The sequence below is a fragment of the Odocoileus virginianus genome, chromosome 18, assembly GCF_023699985.2.
Source record: "Odocoileus virginianus isolate 20LAN1187 ecotype Illinois chromosome 18, Ovbor_1.2, whole genome shotgun sequence".
Lineage (NCBI taxonomy): Eukaryota > Metazoa > Chordata > Mammalia > Artiodactyla > Cervidae > Odocoileus > Odocoileus virginianus.
In genome coordinates, this window is record NC_069691.1 from 14,778,184 (window position 1) to 14,796,530 (window position 18,347).

At 36.6% G+C, this 18,347-nt stretch overlaps 1 protein-coding gene across 9 annotated transcripts in view; it reads left to right on the forward strand.

The window, feature by feature from the left end:
* The window catches only part of TRPM3 (transient receptor potential cation channel subfamily M member 3), a 702,629-nt gene that overhangs the window by 27,285 nt on the left and 656,997 nt on the right, over positions 1-18,347 (forward strand). The window lies entirely within an intron of this gene.

Here is an 18,347-nt window from a genome sequence, read left to right on the forward strand (position 1 = left end):
TTCACTTACACACACACACACACACACACGCACGCGCACACACACACACACACACACACACACACTGTAGCTTTCCCTTCAGTTACTAGAAATGGTCTTAGCAATTGTTTGAGACTACATCAAGCTGGTTTCTTACATCAGCATCCTTGGAAGGAGGATATCAGCCAAGACTAAAAAAAGACCCTTGGGGTAAATGATTGAAGGGTCGAGAATGACTCAGTTAGGAGCTATGGTAGGGTGCTCAAGAAGCAAAACATCCACAATCATCTTGAGAGCAGAGCCCATGTCCTATTCATGTTTAATTGCACAACACCAACATAAAGTCACAGATGCTTGTGTGTTTCCTGAGTGGATGAATAAATGAACAAGTGGGAAGTAGAGGCAGGGACTATGTCAAGAAGATAAGCTATGGAGGAGAGGTACCATAATGGACTGGCTTCAGGTAGTTAGATGGTCCCAAAGGAAAAGTATATTTAGCCTTTAGACACAAGAGAGAAAGTGAATAAAGAAAAGGAAATTTAGAATTCAAGCATGACTTAAGAAGGAAAGATGAGTCAAAATCAGAGGCCACATGTTTTTCTTGGAGAGAAATTAAACTATGTACACACAGTATTTATTAAATAAGTCTCTAATGAGTAAAAACAGTTCATCTTCTAAGACATAAAAATTGACTCAAGGTATAAAGATTTTGATGGAGAAGAAAAGGAAGATAGAAACTGTGACTTAATCATCCTAGATAATTGTAGTAAAGATTTAGGAAATGATTGCTGTATGCCAGGTGGCATGTTATATACTCTACATATGTTATTTCCCTTAATCCTTATCATAAAACTACAAGGCCATTGGGGGGAGGGGTAGTATTTTGGTCATTTATAGATGAAGAAACAAGTGGACCTTAAAGTGATCTAGACACAGTGAACCATTGTAGCTGAGCAAGGATTTGAACTCTGAGACTGCCTGCAGAGGTGATTGCCCCCTAATAGTAATAGAATGAGCCTGGAGGCTTGAGTATCCTTTACTTCTAATTTTCCAAGGGTTTCTTATTTACTCATGCTTATGTGAATATTACTATATGGATGATATACTCATTAAGGATGAAGACTTTGGCTTGTTTATTTGAATTTCTTTTAGTGGCTACCAAAATGCTTATATTTTGTAGTCAATTGAATGTTTGCTTATTAACTGATATATTAATCAAAGATGTTAAAATTTGGGATGTGAAAATCAGGAATTGTAAGTCAGAAAGGAATTAGTTTTTATAAAACATGATGAAACGTGGAAATTTATCAGTGCCTTGAAGTGTGGTCAATGAGAGGTGAGACAGTGCTGTGTGTCAGGCAAAATTGCTAACGCAAAAGCACATAAAATTTGTTCCAGTGTTAAAAATAATGAGCGAGACTACAGCACAGTGTCCAGCACATTGTAGGTTCAATATACATCAACAAGGATGCAGGATATAGTAGGTGTTACATAGATCCAAATTTAATCTCTTTCACTGAAAACTTTGGGTAAATTACCTAATCTCTTTAAACCTCAGTTTCCTCATCTATAAAGGAAATGTGATACTCCTTACTAGGATTGTTAGTAATAATTAAATAAAGTAATGAACACAAAATACTTACTTAAGGCGTTACACATAGTAGATAATAAATATTAGCTATTACTATTTGATGTTGAATGGAGGAAAGAGAGCTGAGTTATAACACAAATGTAGCATGAATCTCATAGACTCTTAAATTGCATTTTCTATTCTGGTATATATGTAATGGGTACAATGGGCTTACCCCAGGTTTCCTGGGAAATTACTCAATTACAAGTATAGTCATACATATGCTTAGATTATTAAAAAGAGCACACACCAGAGAGATTGTTGTGAAATACAGCATTATACCTACCCTTTGCATTTTAGGAGACAGGGATTATGTATAGTGTGGAGATGAGGGAGCTATTTTCCTATAAAGTGCCTGAGATAATGGAAAGTAAAAGTCGCTCAGTCATGTCAGACTCTTTGCAACCCCATGGACTCTATAGTCCATGGAATTCTCCTGGCCAGAATATTGGAGTGGGTAGCCTTTCCCTTCTCCAGGGGATCTTCCCAACCCAGGGATCAAAGCCAGGTCTCCCGCATTGCAGGTGGATTCTTTTCCAGCTGAGCCACCAGGGAAACCCAGACACATTGGGAATACGGGCTAACATTGCTTTGGCCACAGTGAATTGTCATGAGGCCTGAAGAAAGGGGAACGAACAAGCACTTCCCTCCTTACCTGCGCAGTCCAGCCTGGTGCCTACTGCAGCACCTCTCTGACAGCTTTGGGAGAGAAGGAAGTAGAGATGCCTACAGACGCGTGGATACCACCTCCTGAATGGTGGGTCAGGAGGTGGTGACACTTGTGAGATGCTGTCTTGGGTTTCAAGGCCATTGAAATCACCAGGGGAGTCCAGGATCTCTGGACAAAATTTGAGGAGGATTAGAAATCCTCTGGTTGAGGTTTAGAGACAGAGAACTGCTCTAAGTCATATCTGTACATTTACAACTTCTGGGCCAATGTGGTCAGGGGAGTAGGAATTATGTAGAATTCCAGAGCTGCGAAGCATGTAACCAGTCGTCTGTTTCAATTTTATCTTTTAGCTTTTGGTCCAGAGAGCCTAACTGATGCTCTCAAGATCACCTGCCTTAAGAATCTGTGTAACAAAGTTTGAGTGACAGAGGAGTATTCCCCACTGCATGTGCCTGTTACCTACTAACATTTTGGAGTGTGAGTGAGATGAATATGTGTGAAAATAGATGCACTAAACCAGAAAACACCAGTATGAACAACCACACAGCCTGCTTTGTTTGTTTCCCTCCGTGTATCTGCTCTTTTATCTCTTTAATGGTTGCTGACTGATAATATGAAGACAGACTTCCTTAACTTCTATGCATTAAATCAGTTAACGTTGAGGTAAAACTAGGTTCCCTGAGAACTGTTGATTTCTATCTCATTGTTTTAGTTGTTGCTTTATTTTTTCTCATTACTTTTGGTTTGAGACTGTGTTAGTATAGCGAGAACATCTCCATGATCCATGGCCCAGTTAAAGGGACTCAGAGGAGACAAACGTATTGCAGACATCCCAGTGTTGACTGTATTGCTGTCATTATACAATGAGACTGTCATGACCTGAGCACGCATCAGAGAGTCCATGCTGGTATGACCATGTTTGGTATGACCATGGGTATCACCCATGCTTGGGTGAATTTTTGCGTAGTCTTTTCATCCTCTTTATAGAAGAGTCCCGGATGGTTTGAGGAGCTATTTTCTTGGCATCTTTCCCTTTCTGGATTGATTTAATCATATGACCTTTCCTTTCCCTTCATCTCTAACTTCATGCCATCTGCGATATTTGGCAGCTGCTGTTATATACAGAGTACCTCTTTGCCCCAACATCTGTTGGTCTGAATGAAGCTGGAAATACTTTATCTGTTGGCAATGTCTTTCAAAACTATAATTGGTTATTTTGTCACCTGTTACATTGAGATAATCATTTCCCTTCTATGTGGCACTGTTGGGCACTTTGATGTCTTGTTTCTTTTTAGGCCCTAAAATGCAGAGGCACATAAGCTTGAATAATGGAAAATTTTATTTTCCTTTGGGGCATATATTTGATTCTAAGAGATATTCAGTTGTGGCATTCAGAATAAGGAGAATACAGAGTTGAAAAGTCAGAAAGTTCTCTGTGGTGTGTTTTAAGCTCAGAAAAAGTTTAGAAATAAGAAACTAAAAGAGAAAATCTATACATAAAAATTTATTTTGTGTCCATAATATTAAGAATAAACAAATACCATATAGACATGTAAGTTAAACATACCCTTATTGTATATGTTTGTGTATATGCATGTGTGGACAAAAAAATTTGGCCAGTTGTATATGTGTGTATATCTGAAAGTATTCTTATTGCTACTATGTGACAGAATTGTAGAAAAGTTTTATTATATATTTTATGTGTTTTTCAGTTTTTAAATGAGCACGTGGAGCCCTTTTATAAAAAAAAAAAAAAAAAACATTGTAAAGCACACCCATGCTTGCAGTCTTTTGACAACAAAAAAAGCTGCCAGTCAGGAAGAACACAGAAATTGCAAATGTTACCTGGGCTCTGGCCAAACAGATCACAAGAATTGGTTCCCCATGCCCCCACCCTGGTCTCCTTTGAAGCACAAGCTATTTTGAGACAAAATGATATATGCAATCAATGAACTGACTGCAATGGTATAACCAAACAGTTACTCCAGCAACTCTCCTAGAGACTAAGTCTGATTATGTTTCAATTCTAAATTTGTATTTCCTCTTAAATAGTTCCAGAGAGTTCATCACACAAATTGCAGAAAACATAAATTAAATTGACCACAAGCTGATTTGAAAGTTACCGTTTAATTATGAAGGTCTGTCTGTTTACAGATAATGATGGCAGCACACCAGGTAAATAAAATCTGCTGGTGCCATTGTAGGTTCTTGTATTTCCTTTTCGATTTTATTTATTGCTTACCCAAAGGTCGTTCCAACAATCGATGGGGAATCCTGCAAGCTTCTCATCTTCAGAGTCCCATTCTCACTCTTAACCTCTGGAAGACTTCCATAACACCCAGAGGCAATGTAGAATGCTCTTTGCATTTTTGCAAGTTTCCTGACTCAGATTATGCTGATGATTTTCAGTTAGAAATTTGACCATGGATTTGACTGTTGTCTTCTTTTAGATCCTAGCAGGTTAGTTCTAGAAATTTTTAGTAAAGAAAGAAAAAAACAACTGTATAAAAAAATTGATTGCAATAAGAGCTTACCACACTCTGCTATTTTGACTCTGACAAAAGCATAGCATTTATAACATTATTTGGAATTTATTTATTATTTTCAAAGCACTGATCCGTTTTTGTTGTTGTTGTTGTTTAGTTGCTAAGTCATGTCCAACTCTTTTGCGACCTCATGGACTGTAGCCTGCCAGGTTCCTCGGTCCATGGGATTTCTTTGGTAGGAATACTGGAGTGGGTTGCTACTTCCTTTTCCAGGGGGTCTTCCTGAACCACGATCGAACCCCAGTCTCCTACACTGAAGGCAGATTCTTTACCACTGAGCAAAAAATGAACTTATTTTTAAAACATTAACTTGACTCAATCAGATTCCCCCCACCCCCTCCTCCAGAATCAAGAAAGCTAATCTTGAAAAGTTATCCTGCTTGAATAAACATCTTTTTTTAAACTTAACTTGATAAAGCCATGGTAGTCTCCAGAAAAGAAAAACATAGGCCCACTTTAATTTTTGTGACTGATCTAGCTAAAAATGGAAGAGGAGAATTGTAATTCCTTGAGAAGTTATTCTAATGAAAATCTCAAGTGTCCACTCCCTATCTCTGGCAGCTAAGTGAGCAATGGAAATATCCTTATAACTATGAGAAGAGAATAAACTTAAATGGGAAATTCTCATTCTCCTAACTTGGAAAAGTTCATTTTATCTTCTACCTGTTTTAAATTGGGTTAAGAGCTTATAAGAAACAGTCCAAGAGCATAAATAAAAGGTTCTCCCTTCATGCCCTGCATCACACCCTCCTCCAATTCCATGTTCTTTCATGAGAGAAGAAACAGAAGGGAATCTGGAAAATGGTTCCATTTCTTATACATGATGATGGAGTCAGGTTGACCCCTCTATATTCATTTAATAAGCAAATCCTTTGTTAGTGAAAACAGGAGAGTTTTTGTTCACATGAATTTTAACAGCCAAATGTAATCAGAAACTCAGTCCCAGAAGTAAAAAGGGAAATAGTAATATGTCCTTTGAGCCTTAACTTTAGATAAAAGCCATGGCATTTCCCAGGGCTTGGATTACAATCCATTTTGCAGATACTCATCTGCAGGGATGATATGGATCCTATTATGAATACGAAGTAGTTGTTTTGAATGAAGTATGCTAAGAGGACTTAGGAGCTTCCTGGAGCTTCATGTACTTCCAAAACTGGAGAGCTTTACGGCTGTGCTTTTCCTGGTTCTCCCAATAAACCCTGACTATATTCGTTGAGATTAATGTTATATTACTGAGTTGCAAGTCTGTATTCTGGGAATAGATCTTTTTCTTTTTTATTTAAGTTGATTTACAGTGGTGTGTAATTTCTGGTGTACAGCAAAGTGATTCAGTTACACATATATAAACATTCTTTTTTTTATTCTTTTCCATTATGACTTATTATAGGATACTGAATATAGTCCTCTGTGTATACAGTAGAACCTTGTTGTTTATCCATTCTATATATAATAGTTGCATCTACTAACCACAACCTCCTACTCCCTCCTTCCCCTTCCCCCTCCCCCCTTGGAAACAACATGTCAGTTCTCTATGCCTGTGAGTCTGTTTCTGTTTCAAAGATAAGCTCATTTATGTCGTATTTTAGGTGCCACAAATAAGTGATATATGGTATTTATCTTTTAAAAAAACTTTTAATTTTATATTGGCATATAGCTGATTAACAATGTTGTGATAGTTTCAGGTGGAAAGGAAAGGTGCTCGGTCATATGTATATATGTATCCATTCTCCCCCAAACTCCCCTCCCATCAAGACTGCCACATAACGATGAGTACAGTTCCCTGTGCTATATAGTACGACCTTGTTAATTAGCCATTCTGTATATAATCATCTACATCTACTAACCCCACCCTCTTATCCCACTCTCCTCCCTCCCTTTCCCCTTGAAAACAGTGTGTTTGTTTCCTATGCCTGTAAGTCTGTTTCTGTTTCACAGATGAGGTCATTTGTGTCATAGTTTAGGTTCCACCTGTAAGTAATATATGGTGTTTGTCTTTCTTTTCCTGACTTACATAACTTAGTACGATGATCTCTAGGTTCATCCATGTTGCTGCAAATGGCATTATTTCATTTCTTTTTAATGACTAAGTAGTATTCCATATATATAGTACATATATATATATGTACTACATTTTCTTTGTGAGAATGGGTTTTTTTCTTTATATATGATTAAATCAGAGGCAAAGCCTAATTTTTATGATGTGCCTTGATAGCAATATCTAATGTACCACAGAACAGTTATTGTTTGACAGGCACGGTGTTTACTACCTTTCATACATTTATCTCTTTCATTTTCCCAACAGACCTGTGACAAAGGGTTGCCTGTTCAATATACAACTGAGAGGATTAGATGTTACACTGTTAGGGAATAGTAGGAAGTGGTAGCTGATATTTGAAACTGGTCTGTGCTGTTAATTGCTAACTGATTTTTTCCTATTATACTCTTCTTGCTATGCTCTTCTGTCTTTTCCATGAAATACTATGGATTCTCTGTAAAAAAAAAATAAAGAAGCTTGGAACCTAGAATTGGAAGAGAAATAGAGAAACAAACAAGCTAATAAAATGAGAATATACAGGACTGGAAGAAGATTCAATTTTCTAATCTTAAATATCTGTCAGAGATGACTTACACAAGAATAAGAACCTCATCCATTTTTCTTTTTCATTGTTGTGTCCCTAGCATTTAGTACAGTGCTTGGCAAGTGGAGGCAACCAAATATTTTTAAATAAATTCATGTTTGTTTTAAATTTATCACGATGTTTAATGTAAAAGATACATTATAATAATGTTCAAGGAGCTGAGGACATTGATTTTGTCAATTCAGATAAATGCTGTTGTGTTGGTCTTAAAGATTCAGAAATTTGGGATAAGGGCAGAAAGAAGTAGAAACTTATTCTCCTATTGTTATTCTTAAGTCAGTATTACAGTCTTATTTTGCTGTTGCCATTCCTAAGTCAATGTTACAGTCTTAAAAAATATACTGACGTTATTTGTGAATACCTTCCTAATCAGATCCTAAAATTTCAAGTTGAGTATCTTTTATAATTTCTAAAATTATATTTTATAATTTATGAAATATTAAGAGAAAGCAGAAAAATCTATGCTTGGTAAGTGAAGAAGTTAGTCTTATTTCCATTAGGGAAACAAATTTGTGAGAAATCACACTTAAATTTTAATAAACTCATTATCTCCTTATGTTTATTATGAAAACAGATAGTCTGTGTTGCTTTATTGTCTATCATTTAAAAAGCTTGCTCAGATTGCTTTACTGCACAACTTAGAGGGCACCATCCTCAGTGCAGTTAATCTATGTCAATAGTGCCCTGGGCTAAGCAGGTGCCCTAGTTTCACAGCCATTGGCAACTTTGTCTTTCCTTCTATCCATATAGATGATTTAGATCTAACCAATAGACTCACGTTAGGTCTTTGTCATTTCTATCCTTTATTGTGCCCATTGTTGCATGAAATATTCCCTTGGTATCTCCAGTTTTCTTGAAGAGATTGTTGGTCTTTCATATTCTATTGTTTTCCTCTGTTTCTTTGCATTGTTCGCTTAAGAAGGCTTTCTTATCTCATCTTTGGAACTCTTGCATTCAGTTGGGTGTATCTTTCCCTTTCTCCTTTGCCTTTTGCTTATCTTCTCAGTTGTTTGTAAGGCCTCCTTAGACAACCACTTTGTCCTCTTGCATTTCTTTTTCTTGGGCGTGGTTTTGATCACCACTCCTGTACAGTGTTACAAACTTCTGTTCATAGTTCTTCACACACTCTGTCTACCAGATCTAATCCCTTGAATCTATTTGTCACGTCCACTGTACAATCATAAGGGATTTGATTTAGGTCATATCTGAATGATCTAGTTCTAGTGATTATCCCTACTCTCTTCAATTTGAACCTGAATTTTGCAATAAGGAGTTCATGATCTGATCCACAGTCAGCCTCCAGGTCTTGTTTTTGCTGTTTGTATAGATCTTCTCCATCTGCAGCTGCAATGAATATAATCAATCTGGTTTTGGTATTGACCATCTAATGATGTCCATGTGTAGAGTCACAAAGAGTCAGACATGACTTAGTGACTGAACAACAACAACAATAGATTTCTGGTTGCGAAGAACAGTTTGCCCAGGGAATTTTTCATATTTATGTAATGTGATAATTTATTTTTATTTTATCATTTATTGAATACATATCTCAAATTTTGGGCGAAAGCTTGCAGATAAGCAAGACATGATGTCTAAAAGAGATCTGCTATTTGTAAGAATGAAAATTACTAAACTGAAATGATAAATCTTTATCTACAAATAGTTGTGATTGATGATTAAGTGGTACAGATAGCAGTATAGATGTATAGAAATAGAAATGATACATGCTTGTGCTTGTATAGCTATAAATCAGTTATTGTATTTTTTTATTTATTGGAGTTTATTTCTTTATAATGGTGTATTGATTTTATAATGATATTTTAAAATTGAGCCATCCATACAAAATTCTTTATCCTTCAGGTATACGCTTGCCATTCACAATAGCCAAAACTCAATCTTTCCATGGGCTTTCCAGTGTTAGAAGATGCTTGGAAACTGGCCTCTTCTAGGCTTTTTGTTTGTTTTTTTGTTTTTGTTTTTTCCATTTATTTTTATTAGTTGGGGGCTAATTACTTTACAGTATTGTAGTGGTTTTGCCATACATTGACATGAATCAGCCATGGATTTACATGTGTTCCCCATCCCGATCCCCCCTCCCACCTCCCTCTCCACCCGATCCCTCTGGGTCTTCCCAGTGTACCAGCCCTGAGCACCTGTCTCATGCATCCAACCTGGGCTGGTGATCTGTTTCACCCTTGATAGTATACATGTTTCAATGCTGTTCTCTCTGAACATCCCATCCTCGCCTTCTCCCACAGAGTCCAAAAGTCTGTTCTGTACATCTGTGTCTCTTTTTCTATTTTGCATATAGGGTTATTGTTACTATCTTTTAAAATTTTATATACATGCATTAGTATACTGTATTGGTCTTTATCTTTCTGGCTTACTTCACTCTGTATAATGGGCTCCAGTTTCATCCATCTCATTAGAACTGATTCACATGAATTCTTTTTAATGGCTGAGTAATATTCCATAGTGTATATGTACCATAGCTTGCTTATCCATTCATCTACTGATGGGCATCTAGGTTGCTTCCATGTCCTGGCTATTATAAACAGTGCTGCGATGAAGATTGGGGTACACTTATCTCTTTCAGTTCTGGTTTCCTCCGTGTGTATGCCCAGAAGTGGGACTGCTGGGTCATATGACAGTTCTATTTCCAGTTTTTTAAGGAATCTCCACACTGTTCTCCATAGTGGCTGTACTATACAAGCAACTCCTGCATCTTAATTCCAGAAAAATAAATAACCCAATCAAAAAATGGGCCAAAGATCTAAACAGACATTTCTCCAAAGAAGACATACAGATGACTAACAAACACATGAAAAGATACTCAACATCACTCATTATCAGAGAAATGCAAATCAAAAACCACAATGAGGTACCATTACACGCCAGTCAGAATGGCTGCTATCCAAAAGTCTATAAGCAATAAATGCTGGAGAGGGTGTGGAGAAAAGGGAACCCTCTTACACTGTGGATGGGAATCTTCTAGGCTTTATATTCTGGATTTTCTTTGTGTGCATGCTCAGTCATGTCTGACTCTTTGTGACCCCATGGATTATAGCCTGCCAAGCTCCTCCGTCCATATTTCCCAGGCAGAAATAATGGAGTGAGTTGTCATTTCCTTCTCCAGGGGATCTTCCCAACCCAGGAATCAAACCTGTATCTCCTGTGTCTCCTGCATTGGGAGGCAAATTCTTTACCACTGCACCAACTGGGAAACCCCCAAAAGGGGACAAGTCCTTTGAGCCAGGGGAGGTGAATTTTCTTTAGCAGCACATGTAATGGGTGATTTCATTTGTGTCAGCTATGCACTCATCTCACATGCTAGCAAAGTAATGCTCAAAATTCTTCAAGCAAGACCTCAACAGTACGTGAACCAAGAACTTCCAGATGTTCAAGCTGGATTTAGAAATGGCAGAGGAACCAGAGATCAAATTGCCAATATCTGTTATATCATAGAAAAAGCAAGAAGTTCCAGAATAACATCTATTTCTGTTTTATTGACTATGCCAAAGCCTTTGACTATGTGGATCACAGCAAACTGTGGAAAATTCTTAAAGGGGTGGGAATGCCAGACCACCTTACCTGCCTCCTGAGAAATCTGTATGCAGGTCAAGAAGCAACAGTTAGAACTAGACTTGGAACAGAGGACTGGTTCTATATTGGGAAAGGAGTATATCAAGGCTGTATATTGTCATTAAATAAGCTTATTTAACTTATATGCAGAATACATCATGAGAAATGCCAGGCTGGATGTAGAACAAGCTAGAGTCAAGATTGCAGGGAGAAATATCAATAACCTCAGATATGCGGATGGCACCACCCTTACGGCAGAAAATGAAGAGGAACTAACTAAAGAGCCTCTTGATGAGAGTGAAAGAGGACAGTGGAAAAAACTGGCTTAAAACTCAACATTCAAAAAAATGAAGATCATGGCATCCAGTCCCATCACTTCATGGCAAATAGATGGGGAAACAATAGAAACAGTGACAGACTTTTTATTTTCTTGGACTCCAAAATCACTGCAGATGGTGACAGCAGCCATGAAATTAAAAGACTCTCGTTCCTTGGAAGAAAAGCTATGACCAACTTAGCATATTAAAAAGCAGAGACATTACTCTGCCAACAAAGGTTCATATAGTCAAAGCTATGGTTTTTCCAGTAGTCATATATGGAGGTGAGAGATGGACCGTAAAGAAAGCTGAGCGCCGAAGAATTGATGCTTCTGAACTGTGGTGTTGGAGAAGTCTTGAGAGTGTCGGACTACAAGGATATCCAACCAGTCCATCCTCAAGGAAATCAGTCCTGAAAATTTATTGGAAGGGGACTGATGCTGAAGCTTAAGCTCCAATACTTTGGCCTCCTAATACAAAGAACTGACTCATTGGAAAAGACCTTGATACTGGGAAAGATTGAAGGCAGGAGAAGGGGATGACAGAGGATGAGATGGTTGGATGGCATCACCGCTTGATGGACATGAGTTTGAGCAAGCTCCAGGAATTGGGGATAGACAAGGAAGCCTGGCATGCTACAGTCCATGGAGCCACAAAGATTCAGACACGACTGATCGACTGAACTGACTGATGGCTCTTTGTGAGCTGAAAATAACAGAAAATGCAATCCCAACCAATTAAAAGCACAAAGTAAAATTTTGGATCCTCTAACTGAAAATCCCAGGAGCTATTTTGGCTTCAAGTAGACAGTGTTGCTAGTATTTGGTTTCCCTTATTTCATTTTTTATTACACTTACTCTTGGTTGTTTCCATTCTCTTGTGGCCCAAGATGGTGGCAACAATTATTTGCATTTACATTATTTTTTTTCAAAGGTTCTAATCAGATCCTGTGGCAAATCCAAACCAACCATTGTTGCAATGGGAATGTGATGCTCTGACTGGTTTAAACCTACATTACATGCTCTAAACCTGAACTGGTATGTATTCTCCAGCTGAAGAATAGTGACTGAAACTGAGATAGGGGTGGTTTCTCAGAAATTTGAGTTTCAATTATTAGAAGTGGGGTGAAAGAAATTCTGGGAAGCAGGAGCAATAGATGTCAGTCACACCGGCCACAGTTTATCCTTTAACACAGTTAACACAAGTTTTGTAATAAAAGCTGTTAACATGCTAAAGAATAAGATGTTCTTCTTCAAAGCAATGGCAAGCATAGCATTTTTAAGTTTTGATGTTTCAAGGTGTTCCTTATTACACTATTACAAAAAGTAGGGTCATTAGCCATTAAGCAAAAATCAATTTAGATTGTAAAAAGTGACACTAAATTTTTGTGACTGGTTTAAAGAAAGGAGTGAGGCAGGTGTTAACAAATTGCTACTTCAGATATAAATCAAGAATCTGAAAGTTTTACTGGAGATTTAAAATCATTGCACATGACTGTACTACTGACAGTACCTAATGTGTATTTGGTACTTACTACATGCCTGGCATTAAACTCAATACTTTTAATCCTCACTTAATCTTCTCAACATTCTCATGAAGTATCAGAATGTATTCTCATTTTACAAATGAAGAGGCTGAGGCATGGAGAAGTTAAATAACTTGTCTAAGATCACAGAGTGAGTGTAGTGAAGTCTGCCCTAAAATTTGGTGCAGTTTAAGAGATTACAACTTAGACTATGCCTACAACTTTTTCCATTAACAGAAAGGAAATCATCCACTTAGGGATGATTTATATAAATTTTATGGACTTATGAAAGCTATGTATTGTATATATGTGTTTTTGCATGTATGCTGTATCCTTGTATAGCATGTTTAGAGTTATAAAATCCTTCTGCAAAAATCATTTCATTTTATAGTTATATAGAAACTATATATACAGACAAGCAAATGTTTGTATATATATAACATATATAGCCATACATATATATATATATATAGTATGTATACATGTGTATATACAATGCACATGTACATATTATACATAATCATACTCACACACTGTGATTTATAAACTTGGCTTGATATTTAAAGCTGCCTTTTACCCTGGAAGGCAGCTGAGATAGTGTCAGGATTATTTTTCAGAAAGGATGAACTAGAGAAAGAGGAGAAAAATATATCAGCAGCTGTGTCCTTCCCCTTCAAGTTTCCATTACACCTTCTCACTTTTTTCCCATCTTTCTACTCATGAATCTTATCATCTGGTCCCAATGTACATGTGCAAATAACGTATTTGAATAGAGTGAGTTTCAAAATCAAAAGAGCAAAAGAATCTTTCAAAGAGGTGAGAACTGTGTAAAATGGTGTTGTGGAAATTTAGTACCTTGCCAACATTCACATACTAATTATGTTATGTTACCTTAGGTCAGGCAAGAATGAGGAAACCTCATTATACCTTGGAAATTCTGCTTCTTATACCTAGAAATACCAGTTGACTTTTTTGGTTAGGGCAAAAAATTTTGAACTTTCTAAGTAATGGTAGTTATCTTGAGTCTAGAACAAGAGAGAAATGTTTATATCTTTGGAAACATTTTGATAACCATCTACAGTTTAGTTTGTATATCAACTATAATTTAATTTGTATATAAACTATATATATTTTATATAAATATTTAAAACATGATATAATAGATTTGGGGGTATACCAAACCCATTCAGACCTTTCTGTTCTCACTTCATGGAATGAAGTTCCTCCCTCTCTGAAGATCTTACTCAGAATCTGAACAACTTTTGTCCTGAAATCTGTTTTTTCTTTTCAGCTATAACCAAATATTCTGTCTTCTTATAATATGGGTTCATAAATGTTTCTCTCTACCAACACTTGTCTCAAGCTACTTTTCTTCCACAAATGTCTATGGAGTCCCTGTAATCTGATAGATGTGACTGTATCTCATTGTTAACAAGAGCTGACTGAAGAATGTGTTTTGGTCTTATTTGTATTTCTAGCAGCTAGTCAATCTCAAGCACAGTTGAGATATATAGAAACACACTTGATTAAAGAATGAATGACAGTGTAAGAGCTGAGGCAGATAGACTACCATAGATGCAGGTTTTTTCTGGAAACTTTTAAATCCAGAGAATGTCATGTCCTAAAGAAGGCTAAAGAAGATGTGTTTTTTATATATATATATATATATATATATATACACACACATATATAAAATGGATAAAAGATGAAATCTTTCCCTTTTTGGCAACTTGGATGGACCTTGAGGTTATTACACTAAGTGATGTTAAGTGGAGAAAGACAAATACCATATGATTTCACTCACATGTGGAATAGAATAAACATAAATATAATAAACAAATGAGACAAAAACAAACACACAGATACAGAGAATAGAGTAGTGGTTACCAAAGGGGAAGTAAGGTGGAGGATAGGTGAAATGGACAAAGGGAGTGAACCTTGCGGTGATGGATGAAAACTAAACCTTTGGTGGTGAGTATGCTGTAGTGTATACAGAAGTTGAAATATAATGTTGTGCACATGGAACTCTCATAAACCAATGTTGTTTCAATTTTTAAATAAAACATCATGTCTACATTTTTTGAGCTTTTTAAATATTTGAACTTCAAATACTTGTTTTGTGTTTATGCAGTGTGTAATTTTCAAAATACAATTACTCTATGTACTCACTGTGAAGTCCTTTATTAGTTTTAAGTGTTTTCCTAGCCTTTATACCCAATAGAATTGGCCTAAGCATACAACAGCCTATGTTTAAAATGTACTTTGCTGATTAAAAGAAGGAAATGATCTTGTACTTGCTTGCTTGCTCTCCCTCGAAGCGTATTAATCCACGTATACTTATTTTGCTAAAGAATGTCCCCAGTCATACAGCGAAGTGCAAATACATTGAGCGCCCACCATGCACACTTCACTGCTGGATTCTTTTGGAGTACAGAGACAAAGAAAATGGACTCTTCCCTCTAGGAGTCTAAAATGGTATTCACAGAATAGATATAACTCAAATAATTTTTTTTTTAGTAAAAGAGCCCTGAGACACATGCTGTCTCAAGGTTATGAGCAGAGAGAGTGGTAGAACAAAGAAGGACAAAATTAATTCCCATGGGTAGGATCTGAAAAGGTCTTTCAGAGGAAAGTACATTTGAATCAAACTCTGCAGTCCATGGTATAAACATTGTCTAGTATAAGCAGTGTGAAGAAGAAAAAGTCCAAGAGGAAGAAATGTCTTGGTCAAAAGGCTGGGAGTAGCAAGGTTAAAAGCTATTATTTGGCAGAGATAGGGTATAAGAAGGGAGATGGCATATCAGATAAGACTGGAAAATCAGATTTGGGCCAGAAGTTCCTGGTGAGAGGTGAGGATCTTGCTTTAATTTCCCAGGCAACAGGGAGAAAAAGTTTTTAAGACAAAGTAAAGAAGAGACAAGCCATTATGTGTAAAAGTTTTCAAGAATCAGAAACATCAGAGTCAATGACCAGTGAATTCATAAGTAGGAGGAAACATGGTAATTTCATAAGGAAATGAAATCCTCAGACATTACTCTCTTCTTCTCAAATAAGTACTCGGACTAGGACAAAGCATGTGACGTGTGTACGGTATAAATTTAAAGGGTCATGCAAGTACATGAAATGATACCTTAACCTAGTTCTGACCCTGCCTGGAATATTAAATTGGCATTAGTGTAAAAATTACTTGTGAAATTTTCTGTGAGAACTCTCTCCCTTTGAGTACCCTCAAAGTGGTCTACTGGCTTCTTTCCTTGGGCCACTATTTTCAATTTCTGCAAGGGGAGAGGAAGGCTACTTTGCATGAAAAGTTGCACTGCAATGAGATATTACATGGAACCAGGCCAGTTAGAAGAAGATCTTACTCTCAGTGAGCCTGAGACTCCCATTTATCCTGATAGGATATGACTCCCAGATCTTTGTCATTTTCACCACTTTCATTTAGATTCTCAGTCTGAGGTAGAGAAAAGGACATCAACTTAATGTTGATGAGTACTAAACTCTGAGCCATAAATTTGTGTCAGTGGTCCATTATGATAATCCAAACTTACTGCTCATTTTTAAGGTTGCTGAGAAGAGGAAAAAACTAGAATGAATCGCTTCTTCTTTGAAACTAAAAATTAGGTGACACAAAACATTTGCTCATTTGTGGCCAAGATCCCTTCATTGCTAATTCATTATTGATTGCCTGTGTGATGCCATGTACAATCAAAGATGCTTAGAGTAGTTTTTATTTTATAAACATACTGCGTGATCCATTGTTAAAATTAGTGCACAGTACATCTGACTATCCCTCAGGACTACCTACTCTACAGTCAGTAGGCCTGTTTCTTACCCAAGATAAATGCAGGAAGTATTCAGGAAGCTCCTAGCACAACACTGGCATTTGCAGGTCCTCAGTCAAATACTGGCTCATTTTCTTTTCCCCTCTCAAAAATCTTCCTCTGTAGAATTACTTTCTCCCCCAAAGAATGGGTCCACATCATTCAACTTCAAGATTCAACTGCAAAGATAATTTTTCTAAAGTATTGTTTGAATATCCTAAGCTGAGCATTTGATTGGTTTTAATGTATTTTACTACCTTGTAGAAAGAAAATTGGTTTAAAAAAGTACACACACACATGCACACATACACATACATACACATACCCTTCAATGTATAGGTCTGCTGATTTCAAAAACAACACATAATATGTAAAGTAATAGTCATTGAAAACAGGGTTACATTGACGTTTTTAAAAAAACTTTATTTTGTATTGGGGTATAGCTGACTAACAGTGTTGTAATAGTTTCAGGTAAACAGTGCGGGGACCCAGCCACACATATCCATGTATTCATTATATGTTCCCATCCATCAAAAAAGTGGAAAGTGTATTCAGAGAATTGTGATGTTTATAATTTCAGAATATAAATTCTTAAGCTTGGCTCTTTCATATTGACTCACTGTGTAAGATTCAGAGAGATGCAGAATGGAGGATGGGAAAGAGCATGGACTTTGAATCAGTAAGGCTTGGGTTTAAATCTCCTATCTATCAGCCTTGTAGCTTGAGCAGGTTGCTTACTATTCTGAATATTCGTTTAAAATATTAAATTGCCCTCCTGCGATGCTGTATTAGATGAGGTAATAATGTATGTAAACCATACAGTGTAGTTCTTGATCCATGGTTGACATTCAATAAGTGGTAACAATAAATAACATTGATTACAATTTTAGGAAATTGTTTCCTAACACAGTCAGTCATCCACTTTAGTTCATGTACATTCCAAGAATATATACTTGAAATTCAGACTCAAACCTCCTTTATGTGTTCAATGGATTCTTGAAATGCATTACTTGTCATGTCATCTAAATGAAGGCTGTTCTTTAGAACACTAACATAGAGATATTTGAAAGATTTTCCCATTCAAGATAAGTAGATATCGCCATATGAAATCCTCATGTAAAGCAATTTTTAAAATTATCTTCCAAGATGTGATCTGTCCTGTTCCTGTCTTTTCAGTTCCTTCCTGCTATCCCTAAATCTCTTACAATGAGTAAAATTTAGAATTTATTATGTTTTTATATGACTCTTCTTGCCTTTACTACCACAGAGATCCTGTTCCTGGTAAACCCACTTTCATTGGTTAGATTATTAATCTTTTAACTTCTTCTTCTGGACACAGATCATTTTAATTCCAACAACATGTTCCTTCCTTGATTTGACAGGATATCAGGCAGTGTAGGATCACGTAATCCACTCAGAATCATAGACCATTAGATCTAGAAGGCATTTTATGTCTGTAAACACAAGATGAAAGAGAAATTCTGAGAAATTAAGACACCTTGTGAACTATTACTCAGTGTCTGAGATCTGTCTTCAAACCAAAGATGCCCTTTAATTACCTAGGATGAAATTGGAGAGTGGCTCTAATCTACCTTATGGTCATTCTCTTTGCTCCTTGTTTTGGTAGGTATTTCA